The sequence below is a fragment of the Myotis lucifugus genome, unplaced genomic scaffold, assembly GCF_000147115.1.
Source record: "Myotis lucifugus unplaced genomic scaffold, Myoluc2.0 scaffold_349, whole genome shotgun sequence".
Classification (NCBI taxonomy): Eukaryota; Metazoa; Chordata; class Mammalia; order Chiroptera; family Vespertilionidae; genus Myotis; species Myotis lucifugus.
Window position 1 is genome coordinate 1,060,726 of NW_005871397.1, and position 22,619 is coordinate 1,083,344.

The following is a 22,619-nucleotide window of genomic DNA, read 5'->3' on the forward strand; positions in this document are numbered from 1 at the left end:
GATCGAGCCAGCAATCGGGTCATGTGCCCTGACCGGGAATGAACCGGCAACCCCTCGATGCATGGAAAAATGTCCAACCAACTGAACCACACAGGCCAGGGCTACATGCAAATATTTTATGACCTAAAAAAATGACACTGCATTGCAGTCAGTAAAAAAAAACTGATATCCCTTCCTCAAGTCCCTGACACCCTTAAAAAAACACCACTTGCCCTGACCGGTTTGGCTCAGCAGATAGAGTGTCAGCCTGCAGACTCAAGGGTCCCGGGTTCGATTCCGGTCAAGGGCATGTGCCTGGGTTGTGGGCGCATCCCCTGTGGGGGGTGTGCAGGAGGCAGCTGAATCGATGTTTCTCGCTCATCGATGTTTCTGGCTCTATATTCCTCTCCCTCCCTCTCTGTAAAGAATCAATAAAATATATTAACACACACACACACACACACACACACACACACACACACACACACACAACTTTAACCTCTCTGGATGCTCAGAAATAGAGATGGGTCTTACAACTGCTATCACCCAACAGCAGGATGTAGTTGGTGAAAAACCATATGTTGACAGCTCCTGGAGAGATGGAGAAAGCAGTGGCTCAGGTTTGATAGAAAATAGCCATTCAAAATAATCTTAAAAGGACAAAGAAATGATCTGAAGCCTGTAAAATTATCCATGGAGATAATTACAGGAAATTCTCAAAAATAAACTGTATCATTTTACCTTAAAAGACAGTACATGTAAGTACCTATCACATTATTTAGTAAGCACTCAATACATTTAGCTACTCTTATTATTACAAGATGAAGAATAAGGACTAGTAGAGCTGATGGAAATATCTATGGTCACAGTGATCAGGCAATCAATAAGCACTTACGTGCCTACGAGGTCACCTGCATTGTGCAAGGGTACACGAAAGTTCTTCATGATCAACCTAGGAAGCATGATTTTTGATCAAATAAATGGTGAGTTGCACAACACAACAGTTTGAATCAATAAGTAAACAGCACATTGTATTCAGCAATGATTAGAACTTACTAAGTACTTTCCACTTCTTTTAAAGTACTGTCCTTTATTTAAGTCCAGTATGCAGAACTCGAGACATAAATTGTTTACTTGAAGAGACTCACCAAATGATTAAATGAATATAAAGAAGTGTCACCAAAATGAGTCTTATGATATTCACGGGGGGGGGGGGGGGGGGGGCAGGAGGGGAGGGGGGATCTCTTTTCCCATTACTCTCCAGGCTTAGGTAGAATAAGGATTTAGATAAATTCCCTTTTAAAGAAAATCTTTTTATAGTTGGCGCTACACACATCATGACAGACCCTCTCCACTCCTAGGGTTAATACACATTGAGAGGGACCAATTTATACAGGAAGGCACATTAAAATATAATTTTCCATGTATATGAAATGTCCAGAACAGGCAAATGTATAGAGATGGAATATAGATTAGTGCTTGCCTCGGGCTAGTGAGGAAGGATGGGAATGTGATGGGGTGATGAAAAAGTTCTAAAACTGTTTGTGGTGGTGGTGCACAATTCTGGAATATACTAAAAACCACTGAATACTGTACACTTTAAATAGATGAGTTGTATGGTACATAAATTACCTCTCAATAAAGCTGTTATTTTAAAACTCTGACTCTTGACAAATGTTGATAAACTCATTAACTGGGGCATTATGGTCAAACTCCATAGGATACACCCGTCTGTTAGTCTTCCTGGCCTTGTTGATCCCATCACTAACAGTCACACAAGGTCCCTTTCTTAACAATCCAGTCCTTTACCCACAAATACACTGATCAAGCCACAAGCATGGGGGGAGGTAGGGGCGCCCATTTTGTAAAAGTTAAAAATACTTCACACTGTATTTGAATACAAGTGATTTTTCAAAATATTTTTATAACATTGATAAAGGCATCTATTTATTATAGTATTTTGAGTTTAAAAGAATCTGTTAATACTCTATTGGCATCTTTGAAATGAATGATCCCTGAAAGGTACATGGAAAAAGACACACCAATGTTTGTAGAATTCCAGAAATATTTTGCCACATCATGGGAATAGCAGAGTTAAAAAAAAAAAATCTAGCGCTCACACATTTACTGTAACAGGCTCCATGGACCCCAATCCACCTCCTAGGGAAGACCAGGTTTGTTTGCTAGGACATTTTGGAAGAAGCTACATAGAACAATAAACAAGAGAAACTAACTCACCTAAGCTGATACTTTGCTTTCCTGCCTTGAATCCACACGTACATTATGTCTATTTAAGGATCCTACTCAGAGGAGCTCATAACTTGTGGTGGAGACAGACACCCTCATCTTCAATAGACTTAACCTCATCTTCAATGTCTAGAGCTCAATGCCTGGCACGGTGCACAAAGGAGGTGAAACTCTCAATAACAATGTGCTGAATGAATGGAGATTTTATCAGCTAATTAGGCCACCTGGTAGTGCTTGCAGCATGGATTTCTGTTTAGGAACCTTTGGGAAACCCTTTTTTCCCCTCTGGGCAGCCTTATGAAGGCTTGAACAATAGAATCTTATCACCTAGTTCATCAGCCTAAACTGTAGCTCCCTTTTTATGAGCAACTTCCTGGTAGAGTAAAGCCTTCTGTACGTTCCTTCTTTGGCTACCAGGAGAAGTGCCTGTTGCAGTTTCAAAATAAGTTTAATGTTCTCTAGAGATGAGAAAAATCAAGGAATGGGAAAAGAGTATGCTTAGAGTATATACTCCAAATGAATTTTAGGGTAAAGGCAGATACTATTCAAAGACACAGGTTTTGATCAATTTTTGAAATGATTATGAGGTCTATTTTGGAATACAAACTCAAGAAAAGGTTTAAAAAACAACAACAACACAAAATTACTGAGCCCGGAAAAATGAATAATAAATAAGTGTATAAAAATTGATTACCTTTTTCCATTCCCAGTAAATACAACTTACTAATTAAAATTGTCAAATATGATAGTTTAAGGCAGTCCTATCTAAAAAAAAGAAGGGGGGGGGGACAAAGAATAAACACCAAAACATTACCAATAGTTATGTGATAAGAGCAGTGTTACAGGAGTACTTTTAACTTAAAAAGTATACATTTCTTTCATACTCATATTTTTCAATGAGCATGTGATACTTTGGTGGTAAGGAAAATAAAAATCTTTTTCCCTCTAAACAAAACATACATTCACCACCAACCCCAAATATAATTTTTTTGAACTTCTATACAGCTTACGGTTTTTATAGAATACTAGTGGTCTAATAAAACTGCTCAAGTACTTTAGGCAACAGCAAGAAGCTGGGGTGGGAAGGGAGGGCCTCTAACTTTTGTAAATGGTCTTTACCAAAGTCCAAAACCTAAGGAAGAAATACCCACATAACCAGACTATAGGTCAGAGCGTGGCTTGTGCTGTAAAAGGCTTTTACAGGAGCAAGAGGACAGAGCAGTCACTTATGATTAGGAGAACAGAAGTAAAGCTTGCAGACAAGGTGACATCTCAGCTGGGATGATCCCTCTGGTGAGGTAACAACAGTTGAAATACAGAGCACATGCTCTGCCCCCCTAATATATTACAGATAAAAATAGTTCAAGTAGAGAACATACACCCAGCCAACCCCCAAACATACTTCATTTTTAAATTTATTAAAAAATATATAAAATCTATCTCACGTGTAGGATCTAAAAAGCACACACAAAATAAATGAGTAAACAAAACAAACAAAAACAGACCCACAGATGTAGAAAACAAGCTGAGGGTCACCCAAGCGGAGAGGAGAGGGTGGCGGGGAGGGTGGGAGGATGAGAATATCCGTTGTACAAAGCAATGAAAACTTTCCAGCCTCACTGAGGTTTCTTCTATTACTGCACTATTCCTTTACCATTTTGGCATCAATCCCGTGTCGAGGTTACTCTGCACTTGTCACTGCACTGAGATACAGTCTTTTTCTTACGGATGTTAATTTTGCAACTTCCCATTAAACTGTATACCTTTGAGAGTAATGACTGCCATCCATTTCTACTTTATCTTCCCATAATACTCCTTAAATAAACGGGTACTCAACAGATGTTGACAGATTAAACCTCGTTCTAATAATTGTGACAATGAGCTATTACCGTCACAAAAGATGTCTGTGGAACAGACATTATAACAATGAACAATTATGTCACATTTTTGTACACAGAACAAAAAAGTTAACATATTTTCCCACAGTTACTGAACCAATTGCTGTACTTTGGTTTACCTTGTTTAGAAAGGTGTTTATAAAAAATAAAGTACTTCAAGCCACCTGTATAGAATATCATCTTTTCCTGTCACAAAGACCTAAGACAACACATTTACTGGGTACTAGGAAGGCGCTAGGTGACACAGTGAATTTGCACAGAAATGGAAGGCAGTCCTAGTTCCCAAGGATCTCAAGAGTTCACAACTCGAGAAATGTCTTGGTAATGTCTATACATAAGACAATGTGTTTTTTAAAATGTGAAAAGCTCACAAGAAAAATATATTTTCCAGGAAACACAATCTAGATATTTCAAAGATAATTCTTTCCGAATGTGTTCGTTATATGTGCTTTTATAAAAGTTCAGAAATTCTCTCCTGTACTATTTAAATAAATTGGTAAGTAAACCAAGATAGAAATTTGGAAACACATTTTAATTTTCTACTTTCTATCATGTAATGGGGAAAAGGAAGATTGTGCCCGAAAGCTTGCCTGCCGTCCTTATCACAGAAGAGGATTAAGAGGGGTGGGGGTTGGAGGTGGATATTAGATGTAACAATACCAGTTAATATCAGGATTCCTACAGCACAGGGAATATAGTCAATAATACTGCCGCCTGGCTGGTGTGGCCCAGTGGTTGAGCATGGACCCAGGCACCAAGAGGTCACTGGTGGGATTCCTGGTCAGGACACATGCTCAGGGTTTCGGGATCCATCCCCAGTAGGGGGCGTGCAGGAGGGGGCGTGCAGGAGGCAGCCGGCAGCTGGATGAATGTTGATTCTCACGATGTTTCTCTCTCTCTCCCAAGTAGTTTCTCCTTTGTTACTGCTGAGTCTGTTAACTTATCATGTTTCATATCACTCAGAAAGTTACTAAATAGTGTTTTAATCAACACTCTGGGAAATTGTTAGTATTGCTTTAAAAAAAAAATAACAACACTGTGCCAGGTGTTCCGACAAAATTCATTCTTCTACATAAGTAATTTTACAAAAATCACTCAGAATGGAAGACTGGATGGAATGTTATTTTTTATGAGCAGCAAAAAAAATTTTAAAAAAGACTACAGAGAAACATACCCACTGCTACTTTGCTACTTTGTTTATAGGAATGTAACTTGCACATGCAAGTACTCTACTAAGTATGTACAAGAAACTGTCAAAAATGAATGCTTATGAAAACATTCCTTTTCTAAATAAGGTCTCTAACAAGGAATGTGCTGTTTCTAAATATGATTTCTTTAGCAAGTATCGACAGGTACAGCATAGCACTAATGCTCAAGATGAAAAAACCTTTTATACTTGTTTTACTAATAGTAAAAGTTGGTGTTACGAATAATGCCTATGAGTTCAATAGTAGAAGTTAACTTTACCTTTTGTAAGAAGAAAAAGAAATTAATAGAAGATATCTGCTAGGCAGAATTGCATTTTAGAAAACTATTTCTATCCAAAGTCTATTTCTTCCTAATCTCATAGACCCTGGCAACCTGGTTTTCTGTTTTCTTTTTTCCTTTTCCTTCTAAAAGAACCTCAAGTAAGTCGGGGTGATACTTTCCACAGTTCAAAGGTTAAGGCAAGTTTGACTCTACAGGGAACTCTTGACCTCTCCATCACACCTCCACCCCCACCCCCGCCTTTTTTTTTTTTTTTTTTTGCCAAGTTATCTTGATCTGAGAGAGTTTAATGCTCCCATATGATTGCAAATGCACAAGAGACAAGATTTTAAGTGCCGAGGAATGAAACTGGGATGGGAAGGAGACCGACAGCAGTCAAGAACCATTTTTTCCCTAGAAATCAGCCTCTCCAGGACGCAGGAAACTAGCTTACGCCCAAAGAACCTGCCGCCCAGAAGCCACAACTTCCATCCATCCGCAAAGAAAAGTTGCAAGAAGAGCTCAGCCGGCGAAGGTGCGAGCTCAGAGCAGCAAAGACACTCAGCAGGCCCGAACCGCCCTCGGGCGGTGTCTGCGGCGTCGATTGGGCCACTCCAGCTCCGGAAAGCTCTGGGTCTGGGGGTGCACAGCCGACCCGTGGCGACGCGGGCACAGCGCCCGCATCCGCACCCCTCCCAACTACCGCCAGCAGTGGGCGGAGAGACCAAAGGAAAAGAGGGACAATGCTGGGCCGGGCAGGCTATTCCGCGCGCTCCGCCGCTCTCCAGCACCCCTTCCGCCCGGGGCTGCCAGCGGCCGCCCCAAGTTGGCTCCTCGGTCCACCCTTCACGGCCAGGGCGACGAAACAGCGGCCGCCGACCTCCCTCCGCCTCGCCACCACCGCCTTCCTCCCTGCCCCGCGGCTCCGGGAGTCCAGGAGGAGGCGGCGCGCTAGGGGAGGCGGGCGCGCGAAGGGAAGGGGGCGCGCACGAAGGGAGCCGGGCGCGCGGGGGAGCCGGGCGCGCGGCGCTCCCCGAGGACCCGGCGGGTTTTCGGTTGAGACGGGGGCTGAGCTTAGTGTCCGTTATGAGTCTTGGCTCGGGAGGAGCAGCCTGCCAGCCATCCTGGCCCGCCTCTCCCACCGCTTCCATCGGACAGCCAGGCGAGGGCCGGCGACCTCGTCTCCCGCCGGGGCTGGGGCCGCCGGTCGGCGGGCACCTCGGCGCCTGCCCCTGGGGCTGGAAGAGAAAGTGAAATGAAGCGCCTTTCCCCCAAGCAACACCTACCCGTCCCCAGTCCAGGTGCAGCTGCCTCCTCAAGCGCCGCTGGTCCCCGCCCTCGGGCCCCAGGCTCCGTTCTCTTGACAATGGCGCGTCGCCTTTAAGGAATAATCCGATCGGAACCGATCCGTGGTTAAACCTCCCTCCGCTTCTGATTTTAACCGGATTGCTCCCTCTCCCCCGAGCCCGACGGGCGCTCGCCTGTGCTGCGAGCTCTTACCACCCTTCCCCGCCCCGCCCACTCCCTCACCTTGCTGATTGGCGAGAAACACTACAACAGGAACAGCGATTTTCGCACTCCACTGGCCAGTCCAGCCGCCGCTCAGAGCTGCCCCCACCCCATCCCGCCCCTTTTCCCGGGTTGGTCCTGCCTCTAATCACTCTCTGTCTTCTACTCTATCGTTGCTTTGGAGAACTGGCAGTCAAGGCTCACCCTCCCGCCTCCGGAAAGCGAACTTTATTTTTATTGGTAAAAAGACATCTTCCTGTGCACCTGATTGGGCAAGAAAGGAGGAGTCTGCACGCCCCTTATCCATTATCGCTCTCCCTTTACGGGTTCGAGAGATGCAGCCTCAAAGTCCTCTCTTGCCTTTTCTTAAGCGCCTTTCCCTTTAAATGTGGATAGGGACAAAACCACAACCTGTATTGGAGAAATCCGGAAAAGGAGAAGAGAAAAATTCAAACTCTTCTCCAGATGAGTAATGTTGCCCGAGCTGGAATCTCATCCAGTGAATGGAGTGGTTACAATGAATTAGAATACCTGAAACTCTCGTGCTGACTCCTCCTGAGAGTCACTGAACAAGTTTTCACTCCCCGTCCACGCCGCTCCTGATTCCACCGCATTTCCCTACCCCGAAGAGCTTTAATGAAGCTATCTGCAAACCTGGAGGTGTCCTTGTCTCGCGTTCATTCATTTAAAATATTTAAATACTGTCCTTTAAAAGTTCTGTTTAATTCACGTTCTCTGTGTTTTCTTAACGTTTCCCAGGAGAGTTAAGTTACTCTTCTGAGAAGATTGAGTAGATGGTCCCCTCATGCCAACTTCAAGTTGACGACGTCAGTCCCCCTTGCTAGAACTGTAGCAGAGGGAACCCCGGCTAAGCCCAAGCCGGCACCAGAAGGCGACTCCTTGAGGGGAAGAGGGGGCCTGGCACTGGAAGATGAACTCTGCAGCAAAATCTCACGCCTGGAAAGAGGTGAGGTTCTGCCCCAGCCTGGAGAGATCTGCCCTGGAGAGATCATCCCTGAAGGGATGTCCCCACTTTCCCACTGGAGCTGTAAGAACGGAAAGGGTTGTGACTACTAAAATTGGGTGTGGTTAAGTGCTTTTGATACCCATCTAAGAATGTTAGGGGAAAACGTTTAAGTTTTCCAATTAAGTTTGACACTTTGGACCTCAGAATATTTTAGTGCATGTGCAGTGATAGCTCAGTGGAACCCAGTGGTGCCGAGAAAGCAGCAGTGCTCAGCAGTGCCCTAGAAGGGGGGTTAGGGACAGAAAGGGACATAAACATCCGCAGTCAATAGGACTTTTCTGTGAGTGCAGGTGGAAAATCTCCTGGGGATACCCATTAATATCCAAGAGTGAGAAAAGGGAAACATTGTAGGTGGTGAGGACAAGAGACAGGAAAACATCTGGATTATCTATACATATAAAAGGCTAATATGCTAAGTGTCCGACCATCCACCGGTCGCTATGACGCTCACTGACCACCAGAGGGCAGACGCTCCACACAGGAACTGCCAAGCTGCAGTGACTTGGCAGTGGCAGTTCTCTGGTGACACACCCGGAAACCAGAGAGGAGGCAGCCCGATTCTTCGTGGGGCCACACAATTCCACCTTTGGCCATGGGTTATGTTGTTGCTGGGGCACTGTTGGCCCCAAATCTGGTTTACTGCATACTTGCATTTGCGTTCCACATCCTATAAGACAGCAACTTTGCAGAGTGCCCTCTCGAACTCCAAGACCCCTCAGGGATATCAGAGAGCCGGTTTCAGCCCAATCCCCACGGGCCAGGCAGAGGGACCCCACCTGCCGGAGGGACCCTGCTCACTCTGCAGACGCTGGGGAGGGACCACTGGAGGTTGGCTCCAGGGCATGTCAGGCCCGTCTTGCCCAGTCCCGCCCCACTGGCCACCTTCTAATTAATTTCCTTTCATTGTGTATGAATCCGTGCACCAGGTCACTATATTTATATAACTTCACAGTTATTAAGTGTCTATAACTAAACCCCTATTTCCAGCCTATTCTATTATGTTTTTGACAATTCTTTTTCCTACACTAAGGTAAAGTAATACTCCTGGTTTTCTCCTGATTTACTCCTCTCAAACTTTGAGACTTTGTCTGGGTCCTGAGAGTCTACATTGTAATATAATCGGATTAAGACTATCCTATATTTTAATGTCTCGTATAATTTTCTTGAAATAAAGACATCTAGTATTTCAGATGTATACACAACTGCAGGTTTTTGTTTAAGGTCTAGGTGATGTTTTCAAATCCTACTCTATGATGACCAGATTGTTTTGTTACACTAGCACACTGGGCTCATAACTCCAGAGGACAGTCTACAGTAACCTCCAGATTCTCTTCCTTACATTTAACCAACCATGCTGAGATCATCACCTTACAAATATAATTTATATTACTTTTTCTCTATTTCACATTTGCCCACAGTATGATTATCACTTTTTAGCTCATATACTCAGCCTCCTGGTACTAATACTCCTATTGGCATTTCACATTGAGAAAGAATTTAGAATATCTGCAAACCTAGAGCTTCCAACATGCAGGTCATTCTTAAGAATGTTCAGTGTACATAGCCCCAATTTCTATGGAGAAATTTACAGTTCACACTTTCCCCTTCAGAGGTACTTTACCTACTGCCTTCATTTCCCATCTCTAAGCCAAACCCCCATATTTTAAAAAGAAATATTTCCCCAATGCGCCAATCCTATATAATAAAAGGCTATTATTCAAATCAACCGAATGGCGGAATGACAGGTTGCTATGATGCCCACTGACCACCAGAAGGCATATGCTCAACGCAGGAGCTGTCAGTCAGATATCCTGGACTGCAATAGGGTGTAGGCATGGTTGAGGGACACCCTCCCCCCTAGTGCATGAATTTCATGCACCGGGTCTCTAGTATGACTATAATAGCTTTTTAATATCTTGTATGTAGATCTTCGTTAAACTCGTTTAAAGGGTGAAATTCATTACAATCACTTATTCTCCCTGTTTATATATAAAAGTTAAACCATATTAAAGAACTACCAGTTAAGTCAGTAATTAGTTTTCCTTAGAAAAACTGTTTCCATTTATATTGCAAATTCTTTTCAACTCACCATATATTTATACTAGAGGCCCAGTGCACGAAATTTTTACACGGGTAAGGTCGTTAGGCCTGGCCAGTGATCAGGGCCGATGGGGCCTTCCGGCAGGGGTCTTCCTTCATTCCGCACCGCCCTCTAGTGGTCAGTGCACGTCATAGCGAGCGATCGAACTCCCGGTCTCCCAGTCGAACTCCTGAGGGGACAATCTGCATATTAGGCTTTTATATATGTAGATAGTAACTATTATGTATTAAGTAACAAATAGGGAAAGAAATTGTAAATACATATCCATTCTCCAGAAAGTATAATGATCTCCAAATTCTAATAAGTGGCACAATTTTATTCCTCACTCAGCACCTGGGTGGATACCATCTACATATATTAACCAATGGTTTTCTATAGTAAAATTAAGAAAAATTCAATTAATAGATGTCAACCAAAATCTCTTCCCCAGGGCTTTCTTAGTATTAACAAGAATGAGACATATTAAGAGAAAATATATTGCCCTAGCTGGTTTGACTCAGTAGATAGAGTGTCAGCTTGCATACTGAAGGGTCCCGGGTTTGATTCCGGTCAAGGGCACATGCCCGGTTGTGGGCTCAATCCCCAGTAGGGGGTGTGAAGGAGGCAGCCAATCAACAATTTTCATCATTGATGTTTCTATCTTTCTCTCCCTCTCCCTTTCTCTCTAAAAATCAATAAAAATATATTTAAAAAAAGAGAAAATACATTCATAGTAATTTGATTTTATAAAGAAATTTCAAGAACTATTTCCTGGGTCTCTATTGAAGAGGCCCAAATCCTCCACCTATATATCAATGTGTTTCTTTGTAAAATGAGGACTGATATTCATTGAGAATATCACTGAAAAATCTTTCACCATCAGTAAGAAAATCAATTAGGTTCAATATATTCTACTTGTGCTACATGCTGTTGAGTTGATTCTGACTCCTGGTCTATGAATGAGTGATGTCCACAATATCTTGTCCTCAACAGCCCTGCTTAGCTCCTGTAGACTCATGCCTGTGGCTTCTTTTATAGAGTCAATTCATGCATATTTGGTCTTCCTCTTTTCCTGCTGCTACTCTACTTACTGAGGCAGAAAGGGAATACTAATACATTTCTAGAAAGATTTCCAATTCTCTCCTGCTTAAAACCCTTCAAAGATTCTCTAGGCACATATTAAATATAGTCCAAGCAACTCAGCAAAACATACAAGTCATTTTATCATCGGACTCCAGGCTACCTCTCAGATTTCTTCTCTGGCCATTTCTTCATTTGACACTTGAAATGGCTGCTCTGTCAATATCGATGAAGCATCAATATCAATGATCCTGCCCTTCAAAGCCTCAGTCTCTTTGAGCATGAGGTTCCCTTTGGGTAGAACAGCCTTCTTCCCAGTCCATGCTCACCTGGAGGACTCGCCTATCTGCCCATCAAACCCAGTAAAAGCGTAACCTTCTTTATGAAGCCTTCTCTGATTGCACTCCCTTCCCTGACTTAACTTTCTATACCACATACATACATCTATTATTCTGCTTACAGGTATCACATTGAAGACAGAACTTAAATGTTTCTTTTTCTGTCTTTGGCACTAATCTGGTTTGTTCACAAAAGCAAAGCCCATACTTATGCATCTTTTCATTGGCATCATTTAAGATGATGCCTGGCATAACCAAAGGCTTTCTATGAATGCATGTCAAATCTAGTTAAATAAGCAAGGCTGAAACAAAATGGTTAACACAATGTGAAAATCCAATTAATCAGAATACTGTTCCAGGATTATTCTCATGAATATTTGATTGTGAACCTATCTTATCACTTAGTCTACATCACTGGTTCCCAGACTTTTTAATTTCACAGACAGGTAAAATTTGCAAGGAATTGTTCAGGAATTGACATAAGCTTAACTTTTTATTTTGCAAAGTAAAGGTATAAAAATAAATATAGCCCTAGCCATTTTAGGAGTTTTATATTTTAAGACTATTTTTATTATAGAGATATTAATAAGGTCTTAACTTACTCAAAATACATATAGTTCTGCTGGTATGTTACTTTTCTGCCATTTTTCTCTCCTTTATCATTACTAAACAGATCCATTGTAGGAAAATGTGAATTCTAAACAGACCCATTCTAAACAGATTCATTGTATGAAGCAGATCCATTGTATGAAAGTATGAATTTTAAAAAAAGGTAAGTCAAGGATTAAATCCTGACTTTATAGGTGAATTACTTTTATGGACTTTTAAAATATTATTCAGTTTAGATCCATTTCCATTCACAGTTTTTCAGAAATAAAGGCATTATATAAAGAAAGACACCTATGCCCTAACCAGTTTGGTTCAGTGGATAGAGTGTCTGCCTGCAGACTGAAGGGTCCCAGGTTCGATTCCAGTCAAGGCCATGTACCTTGGTTGCAGGCACATTCCGAGTAGGAGATGTGCAGGAGGCAGCTGATCAACGTGTTTCTCTCATCAGTGTTTCTAACTCTTTATCCCTCTCCCTTCCTCTCTGTAAAAAATCAATAAAAAATATATTTAGGAAAAAAAAGACACCTATGTTCAGTACCATCTCCTTTGTCTACTCTATCACTAAAAATATCTTTGAATTCAGCAGCCATAAGCATACATAGTGGTTACTTTTCAGATTAGATTTTTAAGTTAATTTTCTTAAAGGAATGAACAGATCATCTGTCCAGGTTGGGATGATTATGGTGATATAACTTTGAAACTATCTTAAAACTTCGTTAGGCCTGGCCAGTGTTGCTCAGTGGTTGAGCATTGACCTACAAACCAGGAGGTCGCAGTTCGATTCCAGGTCAGGGCATATGTCCAGGTTGTGGGCTTGATCTCCAGTGGGGGGGGGGGGGGGACAGGAGGCAGCCAATCAATGATTCTCTCTCATCATTGATGTTTCTCTCTCTCCCCTCTGAAATCATTAAAAATATATATTTTTTAAACACATTTTTAGACTTTAATACATATTTTAAAGTGTTGCTTTGGAAAGTATGCATTATTTGTAACTAGAAAGGGATGTGGTCCCTTTAAAAGAAGATTGAAAACAGTAGTTTTTAATCTGTTCCCAGTGTATGAGTTGAAGGAAAGTTGGTGGGAAAATATAGGCACTCTTTTTAATTCATTGCTACTATCTATCAACTTATTGTCTGATTTAGGGGAAAAAATTCATGAATTATCCAAAGAAGTAGAAATACCTGATTAGGGGAGAAAGTCACATGATCAAACCACTGGGAGAGGAGTATACCACATGACTAATGTCCTTTGGGGGTTTCTGTCTGTTGATAGAGAAGCAGAAAAACAAAGGACAAAGGAAAGTCTCTTTAATTAATCCTACCAACTAAGCAAAATAAATAGATCACTTGTTTCAGCAATAGAAGCAAACTGTTAACAATTGAGAATGGCCACCTGCAGGTGCTTTTGAACAGAAGCTGCCCAAGAGCCCAGAATTACTATTGTTTAACACAAGGGTCAGCTAACTTTTTTTGTAAAGGGCCAGAGAGTGAATATTTTTGTTTTGCAGGCCATATATATGCTCTCTGTCACACTCCTCAGTTCAGTCGCTGTAGCACAAAAGTGGCCATAAAGAATACATAAATGAATATGCAGGGCTATGTTCCAATAAAACTTGATTTATGGACACTAAAATGAAATTTTAATTTTCATATATCAACAATATATCATTCTTCTTTTGATTTTTTCAATCATTTAAAAATATAAAAGCCATTGTTAGCTTGCAAAACGAGACAGTGGGCCAAATTTGCCTATGGGCTATAATACTGACTCCTGTTCATTCTTTTGTTTTTTTGTTTGTGTAGTACCTAGTATGTGTCAGGTACTATGGTAGGCCTGGGGAATATAATGGCCAACAAGATAGACATGGTCCCTGTCCTCATGGAGCTTATGGTATAATAAACAAATATATAATTAGAATAAACTCTTAATAAACAGCTATGAAGAAAAAATAAAGGATGCTCTAAACTGTGAGTTGTAATGTAGACTAGGAGACTTCCTTGACAAAAACTGAAAAATTAGTATAAATCGTCATAGTGCAATAGGGGTTGGAAAGGAGGAAAATATGTCAGGCACAGCCCTTTGACAGCTCTGAAAGTCCCATCTGCCTGGAAAATGCAAAGTGAAGGGGAGACAGTTAAGATGGAGAAATAGGTAAAAGTAAAAGCCTAGTAGGTCTTTATTTAGAGCAGCAGAAAGCCACTGAAAGCTTTCAATCAAAGCAATGACATGGTCAGATTTGCATTTTTAAAAGATCACTAACTACAGTGTGAAGAATAGATTAGTAAGGGGCAACAGTGGTGACTATAATAGGCAAAGGGTGCCCTGACCGGTTTGGCTCAGTGGATAGAGCGTCGGCCAGCGGACTGAGGGGTCCCAGGTTTGATTCCAGTCAAGGGCATGTACCTTGGTTGTGGGCACATCCCCAGTGGGAGGTGTGCAGGAGGCGGCTGATCGATGTTTCTCTCTCATCGATGTTTCTAACTCTCTATCCCTTTCCCTTCCTCTCTGTAAAAAAATATATTAAAAATATATTTAAAAAATAAAAATAAAATAGGCAAAGGGTTCTAGACTCCAGATGCTAAGCTCTAGAATCAATATTACTACTGTACCATGCCAGACACTATTTTTAATACTTACATGTATTAACTCATTGGAATTTCACAACAACCCCTAAGTAAACATTATTCTCTTCCCTTTATAGAGGACACTTAACTACATGCTCTCTCTCAATTTCTTCCCTTAGTTCACCCTCAGTTGCCTCTAATTTACAGAATTCTGGAAAGCAATTGCGGGAAAGAGGTAAGAGTGAGGAGGAAAGAGGAGGCAGAAAGAAATGAAGAAGGTATGTTTTGTGGGACCATAGCCTTGGCTCAGACCCAGTCTCTTTTCCAAAAGATTATATTGTTGACTGGGAATAGGGCCCAAATTCAACAAGGGTATCTGTGGCAGTACTCACTGCTACAAATATATACCCAACACCATGTTTGGGACATATTTACACTAAAAAAGTCCCCACTGTTGATCTAAAAATCAAATCTGACTGGGCATCCTGTATTTTATCTGGCAAGTTTACACTAAGAAAACAAACATTAACTTGGATGTCAGCTGGAGACACCTGGCCCCTTATGATTTAGAAAATGAGCCCGAACAAGTTCAAACAAGTTCAAAAGCCTTCCCAAAGATTTTTGTGATTACCAGGGCAGGGGTGTGGGATGGGAATTCTGTGTTCACCTTTGACTCCATCTCCCTGACAACTCACTTCTGAGCTCTTCCAATGTCCAGAAAACCAACAAACCTATGAGAGGGGGGTAGATTTCACAGGAGAACTGGGAGTTGAAGGGAGCAGTCTCATCAGGCACAGCTTCACAAACAGCTCAAAGCAGTATTTTAGAATCCTTCCAGCCACCTACCACCAATGGTTTCTCATGGCCCTCTGCCATGATCCCTGGGTCACTCCCCCTCTTGACACACGCCCTTTTCCCTCCTCTGCCTTCTCCACATTCTCCTAGTAGCAAAGAATTCTTCTTCTCCTATCGAGCAAATTCTCAAACTAAGCAGTTTTGACTCCCTCTCTAAAGCTTTGTCATCAGCTAATATCTAAGACCTCAGGGTCTCAATCACTTATTCAAAACAAAGACAATTTGAAATTCTCCCCAAAAAGAATTCTGATGCCAGCAGTTGAGACAATATTCACTCTATTTTTAAATTGTAGTCATGATTTTTTTTTTTTTTTGTCAGCATGCAGGAAAAAGAAGGCTATCTCTTTTGGTTGTATCCAGTTGGGCCCATTTTTACTACTTACATCATCATTTTCTTGGGAAAAGTTTAATTGCAGTTTGCCCTGTGCCTAGACACATCATAAGTTTAAGAAAATGAATGTAATGGGCAGTATTTTGAATTCCATTAGGGTTTCCAGAAAAACATGTGTTTTTTTTTCTCTGCCTTTAAATCTGATTCCAAATTAAAGCTGATTACTTTTGTCAAGGTAAAGAAAGAATGTATTGGTAAATACCATAATTGGCTATAGCTGGAAGCATTACTTGATCTTTTTTGGGAGAAAAAAATGAAATATACTACCAGGTAAACTCCTCAGGAAAGAGAGAGGAGAAAGGATAAAGGGGGCAGAAAGGTATGAAAAAATGGTCTCTGTGGAACCAGTGCATGTGCTCAGACCCTATTCCATTATCATTTCCAAGTTTATCTTCTAAATTTAGCTTTACTTGCCTATTTTCCAGATGGTTCCTAGATAAACCGGGTAAAGATACACAGATATAATAATCTTGATAGACAATTAGGATAATAATACAAAGATTTACAAATACATATTTCTGTGAGGTCCTCTATAGCAAAATGAAAGAGAATTTGATCAATCATACAGAATCATTTAAAATTAGCTTTGCCACAATTATCTCAATATTTAGTCATCTATTGATCAGTCTGGGTTTTTTTTGTTTAAACTATAAAAATATTAGTATTTTATCAATAAATGTTTTCCAAATGAAAACCTTGATGTTTTACTCCCTTTCTGCTAGTGTAAATTTGGCCTAAATTTTAATGTATTGATAACTGCCATTGAGACTATATATATATTTATATTTATGTATTAACCATATATTAATTATGTAAATGATGAGCTGATTAATAATATAACATCCACACTGACAATATAATACACCAGAAATTGTTTTATTTTCTACATATAATAAAAATACTAACATAGTAGATATTTTACAAATCAACTAAAAAAATAAAAAACCCTTTCAGTAAACTACTCCTTTAATGTAGCAAAAAGCCTAGAATAATAACTAATAATATTCTGAATGATCCTTCAGAGAGACATCTTACCTTTAAAGAAATATCCTCTTACAGTGAGGCAATGTAAATCTTTATCTGTGAGGGGTTTTCCCCCTCAAGAAAATACTCAACTTTCCACGTCCCAGTACTTGAGCAGGTCACATTTTCCAACTTTTATAAACTGTATGTAAATATCTGATGGCTGTTGTAAAATCCCACTCAACACAATTTAGTATTTTGGATCTATTTATAGAAGTCCTGTTATATGAACCTTTTTTAGCCTGTACATGTTGGCCTGGTAATTTTCATGCAAATAAGAAAACCATTTGTTCTAGCCTCCAAAATGATATGATATCAAAAGTGTCCTTGTGACTGAGGAATGTCCTGCAAAAGCAGCAAAAATGTGGGCAAGTCTAAAGTGGCAATGCTAATGGGAGACCCATGGCTCTTCCTGGCCAGCAGAATGGCGTCAACAGGCATTGCTGAGTGATGGCAAGGGAAAAAGTATCTGGGCTTCAAGTCAGTCTCTTGCCTGATGGAGACTGCCAGCCTCAGAGAATCTGGGTTAGAGTTGTTGTTTTTAATAGCAATCACATTACAGACCCCAACCTATAATTCTTGCACCATCTCATACTATTCTGATACTTGGATGAAATTGGTTTATATGCTATTCCCAGGATTCCTTCATTACTCTTGCCTAAATCACAAGAAAGGTCTCAGAAGAGTAGGGTCCAAGAAGGTTAATAGAGAAATCAAGAGAGTAGCATTTAATCATGGTGGCATCAGAGCAGCTGAGATAAAGAAGCCTGGCTGTAGCCCCCATAAATTGCCCTAAGAAACCTATAAATGAAACTGAGGAGGGTAAGAATAAAACAAGACAACAGAATCATTAAGACCTCTCAACTTATTCAATACCCATGAACAGACAAGCCAAATAAGGCATAAACTATTGTCAGTGTTTGGAGACTGCATTCAAGTGTCTTAAAGAATCTGGAAATAAATAAGGATCTAAAGGTCATCTTCAAGTTCATTGTAAAACCAACACATAATGCTTTAGAGAGGAGAAATCCAAAGTCACCATAAAGAGAAAGGCTCCAAACTCTACAAGACTTTGAAAAGAATAAAGTGTGACATCCTATCTAGTGGGGTAAAAGTCCATCAGGATAGGAATGGTTAGCCATGGAGGTAGAAAAATAAAAAGTCACAGACAACTGCTGACAGCCTTTATGGAGAGAGGACATGTTGATTGAAGGAGCCAATTTGTCAATCCCAGTGGCAGAAATACTATTATTACATGTGTTCTACATGTGCTAACTTACTAACTTCCTAAAAATACCATGCAATCCTGTATTGGTAGAGGTGTTTTCATCACAAATGGCAGAAACCAACCCTAACTAGCTTAAGCAAGAAGAACACTTTTGTGAGAGAATACAAGGATATCTCCAGGAAGGGCAAAGCCACTGAGCCTCTGAAGACCTAGAAGATGAAGCCGCAGACACTGCCACAGGCTCTCTCTCTCTCTCTGGTGCCCATGGTCCTAGTCTCAGTATGTTGACAAAATTGGGTTTCAGAGCTTGTAAGGCTAAGGCTAAGGCTCTCAACAATGACACAATGGATGTAATTTCCACCAGTTGGGTAATTGCAGGCTCCTAGAGACAGTTGCTGGCCTTTCTGACATGATAATCCTTTTCTTACTTAATAAAACATTTTTATTTCATTCGGCTGGTGTGGCCCAGTGGTTGAGCATTAACCTATGAACCAGGAGGTCATGGTTTGATTCCCAGTCAGAGCATATGCCCAGGTTGTAGGCTCATCCCCAGTGAGGAGTGTGCAGGAGGCAGCTGATCAATAATTCTCTCTCATCCCACTGGAAAAAAAAGAACATTGTGACATAACCCAAATCAAGGCAGTCTTGGCTAAGGAGCAGTTTGCATCAGGAGCCAAAATACTATATGATTATTAGTTTTCTGACATGTCCAAGAAGTTCATTGCCTCTTCAACATATATATATATGATTGAAAATGCAATTTGATTCAATGGACAGATCCATCTGAGACCCAGAATGCTCAATTAAGCAAAACACTACGTTTTTGTCTGTTCTAAAAGCAAAATCAGATTCTCTACAAGCTGTATTTCACCCGTAACAGGAACAAGTTGGCATACTCAAAGAAGAACAAGAAGTCCAAGTTGCTAAATCAGAGTGAAGGAGAGGGAGAGTTATAGGAATGAGGTCAGAGAGGTAGGCCAGGTCATTAGGGCCTTGTAAACCTGGGTAAAGACTGGGTTTATATTTTAAATGCAATAGAAAACCATTGTAGGGCTTTACTCTGATGAATGACATCATCTGATTTACTAATTAAAGAAGATAATTCTGGATTCCATGTAAAGAATGAATTGTGTGAGGGCAAGACTGGGCTGCAGAGACCTGCTAGAAGAATGTTGTAAAAGACTAGAGGAGAGATTTTGATAGCCTGGACTTGAATAGTAACAATGGATGTGGTGAGATTTCACTGGATCCTGGATATAATGATAATAGAGCTGACAGGACTTACTGACGGATTGAAAGAAAGGCGTTCAGGATGACTCTCAGATCAATGGAGTGAAAGGTGGGTTCTGAGGAGGGAAGTACAAGGAAAGGAGCAGATTTGGGGAAGGAAACAAAGAGTAGGAGATACCAAGTAGACAAACAAGGGGCGTTATCAAGTAGGAGCTAGGAAATGAGTCTGGAGTTCAGGGGAGTAGTTAGGGCCAGAGAGATAAACTGGGAGGCTTCAGTGCATAGATGGTGCGTTTAAGGCCATGGGATTAGGTGAGAGTACCTAGGAAATGAGCATAAATGAACATAATGAAAAGGCTGCTCAGCCAGTGTGGCTCAGTGGTTGAGCATTGACCTATGCACCAAGGAGTCACCAGTTCAATTCCAGATCCTTCAGGGCACATGCCCAATTTGCAGGCTCCATCCTCAGTGGGAGGCCTGTAGAGGCAGCAATCGATGATGATATTTCTACCTCTCTCTCCCTCTCCCTTCCTTTCTCTCTAAAAATCAATAAAGAAATAAAATAAAATGTCAAATTTTTTAAAAGGCCAGCAACTGAGTCCTGATATGCTCCAACATTTAACATTCTTGGAAGGACTGGGCAAGGAAATAGGAGAAGCAGAAAAGAGATGTGACCTGGAAACCAGGTGAAGAAATATTTAAGGAGGGAATGGTCATCAAATTAAATGCTATTAAGAGGCCAGCCAAGGTGAGAACTGAGATATGACCACTGGATTTGGCAAAAGGAAGGTTTTTATTTTATCTTAATAAGAGCATTCTTGGAGGAATAGTCAGTGCAAATGCCAAAAATGGAGTGAGTTGAATTGAAAATATGAGGTGACAAAGTGGAGTCAGTAATAACAGCCAATTCTTAATGGATCATTGCAATACAAAGTAGGAAAATGTGACATTACTTGAGGGGAACAAGGATACTGGAGAGAATTTATATCCTGCTTGTAGTCTGATGGCACTGATCAAGATGAGAAGGAAAAACTGTGACTGTAGGGGAGAGGGAATATTGCTGGACTGAAAACACTGATGGGCCAAAAGGACAGGATCTGATGCACATGTGGGAATGTTGGCTTCAGATGGGAGCACTCGTGGTTATGCAGAATAACAGAAGGGAAGGCAGAGTACATAGGTACAGATGCTGTCAGGCTGATAGGTTTAGTAAAGAAAATATGAGATGGTTTTCTCCCAACTGCTTCTATTTTCTTACAAGAGTGGTCATTATCTAAAAGTAAGAAATATGCCCAGCTGGTGTAACTCAGTGGTTGAGCATCAACCTATGAACCAGGAGGTCACAGTTCGATTCCCAGTCATGGCACATTCCTGGGTTGTGAGCTCAATCCCCAGGATGGAGCATGCTGGAAGCAGCCGATCAATGGTTCTCTCTCATCATTGATGTTTCTATCTCTCTCTTCCTCTCCCTTCCTTTCTGAAATCAACACAAAATATATATTAAAAATAAATAAATAAAAATGAAAGTAGAGTGAGGTGGGGATATTTGAGGTTTGAAGATAGAGGAGAAGCTGTGAAATAATTATCTAGGAGAGTGAGAAAGACCAGGGAAATGTAGCAAGACTGTTCAACAAGATAAGGCTGACTTGAAATTTATGGTTTAAAATTTTGAAGAGCAGTCAACATCGTTGCATATTGTTCTCTAGTCATGTTCAACAGGTCAGTGCTGATATGAAATAGATAATGAATTGTGCTTAAGACAGGGTTGAGTTTTCCTAGTAAGATGGAAAGTGAGAGGAACAAGACAGACATGAGTTTAGGCAATGGAGTGATTGATTATAGTAAGCCACATAAGGAGAAAAGTAAAACATAGGTAGAAAAATGGACAATGAAGATTAGTTGCTCCAAAGAGACTGTGTGGGAGTGATAGTAATGGTAAAGTTAGAAAGATAAGAGATGATCAGTCAGAAGAATATTGGACCACTGAAAATCAAGATTTTTGGAGGTGATATAGTGATGTGGTAAGAAGTCCTCTAAGGCATAGGACCATGATTGTGTTTTGCTGAAATGTAGTCAAGGAAAATAATATTAAAAGTGAGAATATTAAGGAACTCAGAGATGAGGGTGTTTGCATGGATAATTTTTGTGAATGCTAAAGTCACCAAACATAGGGGCATGAGTAATAGTGGAAAGACAGAAGACCAGAATCTAAACTCATCATTGAATAAGGAAGAGTTAGCAAAAGGCTGGTAGATGGCTCAATACAGGGTGGTAGTGGTCTGAAAACACGTGCTTCAAAGAAGCTGAGTAGGTTGTTGTGTTTAGGGAAAACAATAAAAATATCTAAAAGTAGCAACAAGAATCAAGGAAACCACCTCTAGGTCCTCTGTAAATGAAGTGTAGGAGAGGACACAGCAACCACTTGAGAAAGCTGAGAAGGGTGTAGTGTCTTCAAAGGCTAGCCAAGCTTCAATTAGGGAAAGAGGAACCATATATTCCAAAGCACAGAGTGGAAGGGTTTGGCTGCTTAGGGAGGAGAGGAAGATTGACTCAGATCAGTGCATGTACTAAACTCTATGAAATAATAATCCAGTGGTTCTCAACCTTCTGGCCCTTTAAATACAGTTCCTCATGTTGTGATCCAACCGTAAAATTATTTTCGTTGCTACTTCATAACTGTAATGTTGCTTCTGTTATGAATCGTAATGTAAATATCTGATATGCAGGATGGTCTTAGGCGACCCCTGTGAAAGGGTCGTTCGACCGCCAAAGGGGTCGCGACCCACAGGTTGAGAACCGCTGTAAATAATGAAGACCCAGTGGCTCGGAGTTCTGTTTGTGCTCTGAAGTAGTTAAGGTATTCGGCATAATGAAATTAATTCTGACGGTCACTCAAGAAAAGGTGGTGGTGTCAATCTTCATTGTAGTCTCTGCCTTGTGCCTGATTTCTTGGCACTCTGTAGGCGGTATCATGATCATTGGGAAGTGGCAAACTTGTCAGCTGTGTGGACCTCCCTCCAATCCTGCTGAAGGTGGTGTGGCAGGAGGGAGAGGGCTGATTTTACTATGGCCAAACAAGTTCTCGTGCCCTTGC

The 22,619-nt window shown here is 41.0% G+C and overlaps 1 protein-coding gene across 9 annotated transcripts in view; it reads right to left on the reverse strand.

The window, feature by feature from the left end:
- The window catches only part of FRYL (FRY like transcription coactivator), a 232,292-nt gene extending 225,184 nt beyond the window's left edge, over positions 1-7,108 (reverse strand). For 8 of the 9 annotated variants that reach the window (XM_023764804.1, XM_023764802.1, XM_023764805.1 and 5 more), the window contains exon 1: positions 6,878-7,107. The gene's annotated coding sequence lies outside the window, so the exon portion shown is untranslated. Of the gene's footprint in view, positions 1-6,877 lie in introns of all 9 variants that reach the window. The other variant, XM_023764808.1, reaches the window with a different exon arrangement.
- Positions 7,109-22,619: the final 15,511 nt, after the last annotated feature.